The sequence below is a fragment of the Coptis chinensis genome, chromosome 9, assembly GCF_015680905.1.
Source record: "Coptis chinensis isolate HL-2020 chromosome 9, ASM1568090v1, whole genome shotgun sequence".
In the NCBI taxonomy this organism is placed as follows: Eukaryota; Viridiplantae; Streptophyta; class Magnoliopsida; order Ranunculales; family Ranunculaceae; genus Coptis; species Coptis chinensis.
The window spans coordinates 70,384,995-70,396,774 of record NC_141464.1 but is presented as its reverse complement, the minus strand read 5'-3'; the positions used below and the strand labels follow the sequence as shown (position 1 = coordinate 70,396,774).

The window sequence follows — 11,780 nt, the reverse complement described above, 5'->3', positions numbered from 1 at the left end:
GTTTATTGATGCATGGAATTGTAGGCTTAATGGAGAACAATATGTTTTGTTCTTATTGCAGATATAGCCAATTCAGTCTTTGATTGGACACACAAGAAGAATATGGATTATATGGATTCAATATCTCAATTAGAAAAATGGACATTTCTACTTGGAAGATCTAACTGTTGCAGTAGAAGTTGATTTATCCAATGCAATATCCTTGAAGCAACATACAATATGTAGTTCTTGTAACCTATCACACATACTTCTTTTAATCTTAGAAAGAACACATAAATTATGTTTCTTTGTTGTCTTCATTATTTGTTTTTCTATTTATTTATTTTTTCACTTCATCGCTCTAGATTTTTTTTAAGTCGATGTTTTCAATTACACAGTAGTTCTGAGAGAAGCAAAACAGGAAAACATATCATAATACGGGAAGAAGTTTAGAAAGCCGAGAACTCAATTTGTAGAATTTGGCAAACCAATCAAGTTCATTATTCTAAAGACAAGATTGATCAGCTATGTCAGATATCCATTTGCCAAAATTTATGTCTGTCAACAACTATTGTTGTATGCCATAATTTCCTAAATGTAAAAATGATTGGTTATTATTCACAACCTAGTTTTGAGTCGTGTTTTGGCATAAAATCTCATGTCTGATATCATGTATGATATCCTTCTTTTCTTGGATTTTTCTCTTCCTTTCCTTCAATCTATTATCTTCTCAGCAATACTCACAAAGTGTGGGGACGAGCCTATTGGCTTTCTATATTGATGTAGTTTGTATTTATGTTGAAAAAAAAAATATGTTGATCATTAACTATAGATGTAGCAGGCCCGGCAATGGCCGGGCTTAAAAGCTAGTACATGTTAATAGCACAGTTTCATTAATATTAATAGTAAGTGGATATCCAAATATTCGAATCCGATTCGAATTTGTATTCGAAAAATCGGATATTTATCTGAAAATTTCGGATTCGGATTTGGATACTTTTTTTATGTCCAAACTGGTTTCAGATACGGATTTGGATACTACCATATCCGCATCCGATAATATCCGATCCAATTTAAAAAATTAATAGTTATTATATATAATCAATTTATTTATTTTTTATTGTATAAAATATTATATAAAATCATAAACTAATAATATAAAACTATAATAACAAAATAATAATAATAAATGACAAATATATATATTTATACTAGTTTTTATAGTGGTAAAATAAATCATTCAAAGCAAATAAAATTTTCATTAATTTTAATTTTCAGATCGGATATTATCCATATCCGAAATCGGATTTGGATAATTTTTTTAATATCCGTCGGAAACATATTCATACTTGATAATCAAATCATTTTGATATTTCCAATGCTAGATGGACAGAAGAATTATATGAAAAACTTTGGTATCCAACTGTCCAACACGAAAAACGTCCAACATTTGCTACAAGCCTACAACTACATGACTTAATTCCATTTAAACCACCTCACAGATCCAGTTTGAAAAACACTGGTCTGAAGTCTGAACTCTGTAAGTACACCTACACTCAATATGAATCGAAATCGTCCGGAAGTGGCTTCTTGCTCACTGAACCTTTCAATAATTCAATCCAGAACTAGTTTCAAGCTCTTTAAACCTATTCATCCAAACCTCAATCTCATTCTCTGCTCTTCTTTTCGCACATTCAAGGTTAGCTTCAGTCTTGAGTTCAATGAACACCTCTCTTTCATATTTACTCATCTTCTTAAGCTCATTTGACAAAGTAGCAACTCTTTCCTGTAATCGTCTCTCTCGGTCACTTACAACTTTGTGATCGATCTTCTTCTAAACGGATAAATTGTTCTTTAAGCTCATCACGCAATCTTTTAAATCCCCAGACTTCTTCTTCGAGGCCAATCTTTCCAACCTTTACCTCTTGAAGCCTTCCATTTACAGCAATAAGCTCTTTCTTCTTCTCCTCAGATTTATTCCTCAACTTTGCATACCTGTTGTCAACAACTTCCTTTTCCCTTTTCATCTTTTCCTCTCGCATCTTTAAAATTTGTGCAATGTCCTTAAACTCCACATGCCGGAAAGCTGTTTTTAATGAGTGTACTAGTTCTTAACTGGTAATTTTTTCACTCTCCTTGATCTCAGATTCCCTAAATCCATGTGAACAATTTAACTCAGCTAAAAAAAATCAAGGTACAACAAGCAAAAACTATGGAACACAACAAGGCTCATTACTATAAAATTTAGCTCAAAATCAAACAGGAAAATGTAGTGTAGCTTCAACTAAGTTGTAACCAAAGAAATCCAAGAATAAAATTTTGAGAAATTATCAGAAACTGCATAGCTTCAAGTCTTCAACTGACCAATACATTACAGAAATATCAACTTTATCATATCCAACATGTTTCAATCTACTAAAATCGAAAAACTTAAATTGTACTCATAATAGAATTAAAGTTAAACGAAGGTATTCAATGTAAATAAAATAGAAAGAAAAAATACCTTACAATTGCATCAGTCTCTTTTTTTCTCACTCCAATCTCTTCATCTTCCTCTTCTTCCAGTTCAACCCCATGACTCTCTTCACTTCTTTTCACCCTATTTTTAACCCTTCACTTTCTTCCTCCTCCTCTTCTTCTTCTTCTTCTTCAACCCCATTCTTCTTTTTACTTTCATTCCCACTTTGCACAGAACACTGCAAATAATGCTTCTCACAGTATCTACTGTCTTCTAACCTCTCCAGTTTACACTGCCATCCCTTTCCATCTGAGCGTGTACAATCACTATACCAAAACAGGACATTCCTAACGGCCAGAAACCGTTACTAAAAATATTAGTAACGGTTTTTTTGCGTCACAGTTTTGGCGTTTCTAATTCGTTATTAATATTCGTAACGGTTTTAAACCGTTACATAATTATTTATTGTAATGGTTTTTTCCATAACTAAAAATATTTGCTAACGGTTTTCTTTGCTTAATTGTGTTACTCTTTTCTAACAATAGTAACGGTTTTTATAGAGTTAGTAACGCTTTTTGACCGTTACTTTTTTCTAACAACAGTAACGGTTTTATAAAATTAGTAACACTTTTTTGTGTTACTCTTTTCTAACAACAGTAACGATTTTATAAAGTTAGTAACGTTTTTTTGTGTTACTAATTTATAGAATTTGTAATGTTTTGGCAACGGTTTTGTTGCTTCGTAAGTGTTACATATTACAAAGCTTAGTTACGGTTTACCACCGTTACAAAACTATTTCATATGTAAAAAAAAATAATTTCCCCCAAAACCACCCTTTCTGGGAGACTACTGAGTCTGCATAAAAATGCCCCCACTTATTAGGTATTCTACAATCGTCCATAACATAAACAAGAAATCTCACAAATACATCCAATCACATAATCTTTTATTAAAATAATATCACAAAAACGTCTTTTCATAAATAAGACTTGCTACGAATGAAATACACATTGTTTTCCAAATCAATGGGACTTGTCTTTAAACTCAAGCTCTCATGTCATTTGTACAGAACTCCCACCTTCAATAGTTGCAAGCATCAGGGAATAACTTTGGGATGGTATCATCAAAAAAGTCTCTTTCATCGTATACACCAATAGAAATAAATAAAAGAGAGTCAGGCAGTAGAAAACAAATATGTATAGATATATACTTATATATATCTTATTCTTAAGTAGTAGCTCCTTATACTCAAACTTCATAATTAAAAAAAAAAGAGTGGTAGCAGACTAGTAGCAATAGAAGCATAGTATAGACGCGAAAAGTTTATGTACCCCAAAACCCTATAACTTTGTTAGACACCTTGACTAAAAAACATAAAAAATTTCGCAAAATCTCCTCTGTATTTTCAACATTTCATAGACATAAATCCTGTTATAACTTGAAAATCAAATAATATACTTTCATAACATATATTAAAACCTCATACTTCGGTCATAAACCCAACTACTCAAATATTTATTGATTCGTAGAACCAGCTACTTAACCATCTCGACCAATGCCAGTTAAGTCAAATAACCAATCCTCGAATCATAAGGACACTATAAATTATATACCAAAATTAAAATGAAAACAACATATACATCACTTCCAGTTATATCAGTGTTATACACCTCTATTAGTTCCAACCATAGATACCACACTTCGAATATATATACACCATACATTCACACTACTCATATGTAAGAACTCATCTTCCAAAACAAAACTCATGAATATTCTAACACCCGCATACACTTGTGACATATGAAACGAAAGAAAACCACACGAGGACCTTACCTTTCATTAACTGCTAGGTCTCCTGTTGCTGCTCTCCATTTACGTTCCAATACATCACCAAACAGAGATGCATCCGTTCAAATATACAACGAGACCCTTGAATAGATCTATTCTTGGACCAAAGTGAATAAAAGAAAAAGATACAAAAACAAACATTGTATAATATTACCAGATATAAGCCTTCTGTACTCGAAAATGAAAAGAAATTTCGCACGAGGGGCTAAAGGCTTGTCAGAATTTATCCCTAATAGATATTTCAACAACTAGGTTAAGAAAATTCAAGTACAAAACTCAAAAACACAATGCTAATTTGCTAATAAAGATTGAGAAAACCCCATTAAAGGAACATCACTATATCTCAGAACTATCACTATTTGTAGGATCAACACCCTACTTGTCCTAAAAACTGATTATGTCTCTGCTGGAACTGAAACATTTCTATATATTGTTATAGTTGTTGAGAAGAAGATAACTCATTAAATCTACCACCGCAGCCCATCCAATCTTGTTAAGCACCACCAAATAAAGAGAAGCCAACCAAATGATATGGATGAGCTTGAACAGCCATGTAAAAGCAATAAGAATAATATTTACCTTTATCTGAAAGTGCCGCCAAAAAAGCCAATTGACTACAAGCTGTGACCTGCATGTTAGCTATTATGCTACTAGTCAAATGCTGCACAAGCTTCTAAAAAGTCTAGAAGGTAGGAAAAATAACAAAAATGGATGTAAACTATAAACTTGATTACAAATGGATGTATGTATTCACCTCTGCTGAAAGCAAGTTATTGCAAGACAGCTTACTCCGCTTCTCCTCATAGGAAGCTTCCTCTAAAGCTTTTCATCGACCATATATTTTTATCTCTTGCCCATAGCCTAAGATCGGGTCGAGGCTCAGAGCCCATAGCTAGTATAATGAGCTTGTGAGAAATTATCACATTACCTGTAGAATATAGTCCATTCAGGACAAACATCGTATAGTTTATTACCCTATTTCAAATAAGAAAATAGAATTCAATTCGCACAAAAGAGATATTACTTGAAAAGAAACGTGGACTTGGAGTCTTAGGCTAGTGTTTAAATTTGCTTTCGGTTGTATCAAGGGTCGATTAATGGTGTGAGATCTTTATCACCAACCGACTCCGCATCCCCGACATAGTTTAAGTCCATTTCAAAGTGAGACAACCTAATGATACTTTAAATTTCAAACGCCCAAAACAAAAACATAACGAGCCGTAAATGGTTCAACAATATGAAAATATTAAAGGATTAGACTCAAAGAAAATATCCAACAATAAACTAGATTCCTATAATTCTTCCATAATGTACCTTTGTATTCTGCATCACGCATAATAACTGTTACAAATCAGAAAATGTGCGCGTTACAAATATCCAATTTTGGTGTAGTGCATATATACGTTTCTTTGATGGCCATCTCAAAACTAGTCACGCAGACACCAACTACTTATGGCATGCTACGCTGAAATACATCTTACATAAAATTTGCAATGTTAACTTCAATAATAGGTATATCGAACCTAATCCACGGGTGAGATCATGATGATACCTGGTGCACAAAACCTTCCAAATTGGAAAGCTTGCCTAGAGAAAGAGCCATCTAACCCATATAATCGTTTACCCAGATTGTTATAGGAATAGAAACTTGAGTATCAACCTATAAGGTGTCAATGCACGGATAGGTTATTAGGAGGAAAACCAAAATTGGTTATCATCAAGACATGGCTCATTAAATAGACCATGTTACCAGCAATACATAATTCATACAAAGAAAAAAACACAAACACATACTTCATACTTAAAAGTTTAGATTAATAACCAGATGCATAAGGATTTTGGTCCTGACACTACACATGCACTTTTCAGTTTTCAACAGAAAACAACTATTTAAACACCTAAATGCAAGTTATGCTGTCCAAAAGGCAAGGCTAGCTGCTTAATTATCAGTCTAAGCAACTATAAACAACCCACAAATTAGGAGTTCACACCGAGTTCAAAAGATAATGGGTAATGCCAAGTTCAGAGAAAATAAACTACGATAGAGTTCAAATTAATGCATGGAAGGCGCCACCCTTAGGATCGGAGATATATATCCCGAAAGCAGCCAAGAGCCTTTAAAGAGACCAGGTACCGACGAGTGGAAGACCCATAGCCCCGGAGTTTCCAAGTTCCACGTGACGCTTTATCACCCTGCTGAGCTATCTCAAGCTCACCGGAGAAATGATTGTTCATGGATTGTGAAACCCGACCCGGACCAAAGTCATGTGACATTTCCGGGAGCGCCACCAACTTCATTTCTTAAAGCTCCACGAATTGCTCGTGAAATTGGTCACCGCAAACAGCGTGAGTTGTCAGATTGAGCCATGGATATCCCTTCACCGTTCACCAAATTATTGACAACAAGATTGGATGTGTGGCTTCGAGGTCCCCATGGTTGATTTGTGAGAGAGAGAGCAATACCGAGTCGAGAGACCCCGCAAAACACTCACCGGAAGGTATTCTAGTATCGAGAAGATCATCCCCCCATCGCACCTTGCGGATATGGTACGGACGAATAGACAATACAATAGCCGGAGGATTTTCTGGGTCGCCCGCCATTGGTGTGGAAGAAGCTTTCAGTAGGAGTGGGCTGGTTGCCATCTGCCCAATTGCCAGTTTTGACGATTGGCCAATCATCCCTTCCTGGCTGTCTTGTAAAGTCCATCAGAAAGCCTCCACCTCTGCTGCTATTTTCCTGGAAAGATGGCGACAGTCTACCATAGCGCGAAGTAAATAAAGATCCAGGTTGTGACTTCCTTCGACGCTCATTGTGACCAGCTAGACGTCTACGACAGCTCCGCTTTCCTTGGTCAAATTCAGTGAGTAGATGAAATCTGCTACACTGCTGGCAAAACCTTTGTTCCAAACCATTAACAATAACTCTAGGAGTCTTGGAATGCATACCACAGACTTTATGCCTTGAGTAATAAGCCTTAACATCACTCAGGTCTAGTTTACACCCTTCAACTTGACATCTAGGTGGTTGCCCTCCTTGCAAAACCCCTCTCCCTTTCTTCGATATCACCGGTGCCCCACCTCCACCTTCAGTAGCCAAAACAGCAGATGAGCCACCACTGGGCTTATTAGCTAAAACTCCAATACCAACATCTTCAAAGTAAATTTTTTTCCCACATACTTCATACTTGTAAACAAACACACGCTAGCAATAAGAATAACTCAATTCAGAATATTATAAATAATAGTAAATAAATAGATAAATAAGTTGATATACAAAATATGAAAGTTGACCAGTAAAATAAGTGCACCAATATAGGAACACATGATACCAACAAATTCTCCAAATATCTCCATGTCTCATGGCTAGGGTATTGTAATCAATTGAATGCACTTATCCAAAAGTAAAGGTTTCTTTTTAGTGAAAAAGGGTACAAAAAGTCAACTGAAAACTTAAGGGAACAAATGCATACTAGCAGGAAAGATAATTTTAGAGAAGAAAAGGGAAAGTAATTAACATAGACATCCAAAACTTTGTAGACTATACCATTTATTATTGCATGTGTGAAAATTCTGAATTCAAGAAAGGTAATACAAACTCCAAATGACAGGAAAATATAAACCAAGTAGTACTTTGCATCGAGATTGAAAGCATCTATAGAACATGCAAAAAACAAACGGCAGTTTAGGTGATTAGACAAAACAAATAGCCACTTGATTTGCTATTTCTCGATTGAGGAGCTTTCAGAACAAAAAAAACACCAGCTAATTTAAAGTCCAGAATTCATAGTTCAGTGTAGCATTATGTTCCTTAAACTATGATTAAGAGTAAATCTGTGATTATTAAGTATAGCTGCGATTAAGTATCATTGCAGATAACATATTAAGTACAACTGCGATTAAGAGTAAATCTGTGATTTGTGAAGGTTTATTGTAAGAGCATATTAAGAGCATATTCATTGAGTAAGATTATTAGTCTAATGAATGAGGGTGTGAATTGGGGCTTTCAAACATCAAGATTTCCTAATCAGATTAGCGCAAAAAATGATAAACAACACATCCATGCTGATTGGGTTCAATGATTCCTTGAAGATCAAAGATCCATTACAATTTACAAGCAAGAGCAAACATGCCGAGTAAGTCATACGAAAAGGAACACTACATATCGAAATGGAAATAGAAGTCAGCCAAAGAAAAAATGGATATATAAACTTGGTGTACCAAAAAACACTATGACACCAGTAAACAAAGTAACGGCAGAAAATTAAAACATATCGCTAAAATACAAATGAAAAGCTATAGAACCAATCCAAAGAGTAAGATATTCACCTTCACTTTCCAAGGTATAGAACCAGTCCAAAGAGTAAGATATTCACCTTCAGTTTCGAACCTGTTGATTATGGATCTGTAATCGAAATCCAATAAAATAATCACACTAAAAAAACTAGTTGTATACCTTATAGAACTTATACACATTAAGAATATTAAGACCCTTAAAAGAAAAAACACATTCAGAAAACAATTCTTGCAATCGTATTCCTGTTTGATATATTTTATGTGGGTTATATATAAAATTTTAAGACTACATCTCGGTTCATTCGAAATTCGACATATATCATACCAAACTATTGAAGGCTTTTATCCCTAGTGTACTCAACATTCTAACAAGCCTACAATTAATAAACCGTGTATATGAATATATTAGAGTAACCACTTACCTTCCCCTTGTACACCCGTTCAAAGCAAGTAACTTGCTCGACACAAGTGAAGATTGTGCGTATAGCACTTGTTTGCTTGTTACAGGCCATATTTCATAAAACATAACTTCTCACACAGATGTCTAAATACAATGAAACTTGGTGCATTAGAAAACAGACACATTGAACTATCTTTTCTGCATACGTAGAGGATACCTAAATTTGACTCTAACTATGTCTAAATTTAACTCAAAATCAGTCCAGTACACTGAAATTTCAGTTGGAACAGTCCACCTTTCGATAACTGTAACTCCCAGCTCAGAAATCCAAATACCATGAAATTAGAGCCGTTAGAAAGTAGATACAAAGCACTAACTTTATTGCCAAGATCACTAAAACACAAATCTAACTCTAACTACTACAAAATCGAGCGCGAATCCGGCCAGCGCAGCTTTCCTGGCAGGCTAGAATGCCATCTTTGGACATGCGTAACTCCTGACTCGGATATCCAAATACTATGAAACTGGAACCTTTAGAAAATAGATTCAGAGAACTAACTTTTCATTCTACGTCACTATATCCCAAAACCCACTCTAACTAAGACAAATTCTAGCGCAAAGTTAGACCAAAGAAGTCCGCTTTGAAGCATCGCAAAGACAAGTCTTGTATATTTCCAGTTTAGTAACACACCTCCTTAATTCAATGTCAAACTTTCGGGAGACAAAGAACACTGGTTTAATGGTGATTCTAGCTGAAATGAATCAGTAATAACTTGCAATCTAGATTATATAACCTACCAGATTACAAACTGAAAGATAATATTAATCAAGCTCTTGTACATTCTTACCTTTGGCTCGATTCCTTGTTGTCTTACCTTTTGGAACAAGTCCATGCATGCCTTAAAAGCATTGAGCTGAAGATTAAAAGTCGTGGGTGTTTAACTCTGCATGACAGACCCTCACATAAGTCCCCCAATTTTATTTAATATATATTAAACCAGCAAAAATAATCAAGGATATAGAGAAAAATGAATAAAATACATACACATCCCTTTCTAAGGATATTATTTCTCTTTACCAGCTTTAATAAATTATTGTCCAGCTTTAAATAATGAAAGCAATGTATGAACAGAGAAAGTCTAAGTATGAAAGCAATCTTACCTTTTTGTCAATATATGTCCCTCTAGTTTAAGGACTAACAGTGATCTTCTCCGAAAACATCAACAACAACCCAGCTATTATCTATCAGTCTTACGAGGGATATCCTCTTTCCCCTCAGAAAAGTGAGAGATGCTGAAGCAAAAAGTACCACAAAACATGAACATATTCTAAGTTGGACATGTACATACAACACAACATTCTTTTTCGACACAAACACGTGGCTCAAGTAACAAGAAACAATGATAAAAGAAAATCAACACTAACAAACCACTAGAATGTACGAATAAGATGCAAATCTAACAGTTTCCTAGTATGTATTCTAGTCAAGGTCCTGATAGCATACTATAAAAACAGTAAATATCTTTCTTCCAAAATAACTAAGTATTTGTGAAAGTATAAGCAATTTTGGAGAAAAACTTCACCCATAGATAAAACAAAACTACATAATACAAGAAACAACAGAAAAATCCAAACTGAAGTAGTGATTTATATTCGTGATATACTTAATCTCTTCCAAACCCCAAACCCTCAGATAAGTTTTCATTGGTCTATATGATTTTGCCTTCCCATTTTGGGTGCACATTATCTTATCAAATACCAACAACAAGCAACACTCCACAAACATTTCGCACCCCGACTTCTGGATAAGTACGGGCTCAAACAACTTCACTGGAAAAAATCAATCAGAGAAACAACCAAATAGGAATATTATACACTAAACGGAAAACACTTGATGTGTCAATTAATAGTTGCAAATTTAGAGTGAATTCCTGGCTAAGCAACATTCGATTACCATGGAAGAAAGGATGGATACTTTGATACACACAAACAGAAAACCCACAATGGCATACTCCAAATGTTGATTGAATTTATAATCAATTAAAAGACTCAAGACCACACAAAAATTCAGGAATGGGGATCACACGAATACCATACTGAATATCATAATCTAAAAATTAAAATTAAAATAAAAGATAAAATTACAAAATAAAGAAAGAGCACAACTACAAGCTGGAAATCTACCCATTCGCAGAAAAGACCGTCAAATTTACTAGATTTAATTGAAAAATATGATAAAGGGAAAAAAAATCATACCTTTAAAACAAATCGTAGTGTAAACACTAAACCAAGACCAGAAAGCTACTAAAAAATTCGTGGATCACAGGATTACTGCACAATAGTGGAGTAAAGAATTTAGTTTACTAAGAAAAAAAACAAAATTCGTTAGTTTTAACTTTTAAATGACAGCGGTGGGAGACAAAGAAGCAAAGTGAAAACCCTAGATTATTAGAGATTCCAGAGATGGTTGAGAGAGAGTTCGAGAGGAGCTTTTATTTTAGTTCGAGAGGAGCTTTTATGTTGTTCCCAGAATTTCCCTCGTTCCCAAATTTATAATTTTCAGTTAATTTTTAATTTTTTTTACACTGTTAACGTTTGCCTAACGATAAAATTTCGCGACCAAATAACATAAAACCGTTAGAAATTAATTCAAATCTCATTGGCAATTAAACTAACGCTTTACCATCATTCCTCACGGCAAAAAGGCAGAAGAAATACACTAACGGTAAAAAACTGTTACAAATTAAAAAATGTGTGCATTACAAATATCCTGTTTTGGTGTAGTGAATGCTGCTCCAT

At 34.4% G+C, this 11,780-nt stretch overlaps 1 pseudogene; it reads right to left on the bottom strand.

Annotated features, from left to right (window-relative positions):
- Window positions 1–6,364: 6,364 nt before the first annotated feature.
- Window positions 6,365–9,093, bottom strand: LOC147477725 (squamosa promoter-binding-like protein 17; annotated as a pseudogene).
- Window positions 9,094–11,780: the final 2,687 nt, after the last annotated feature.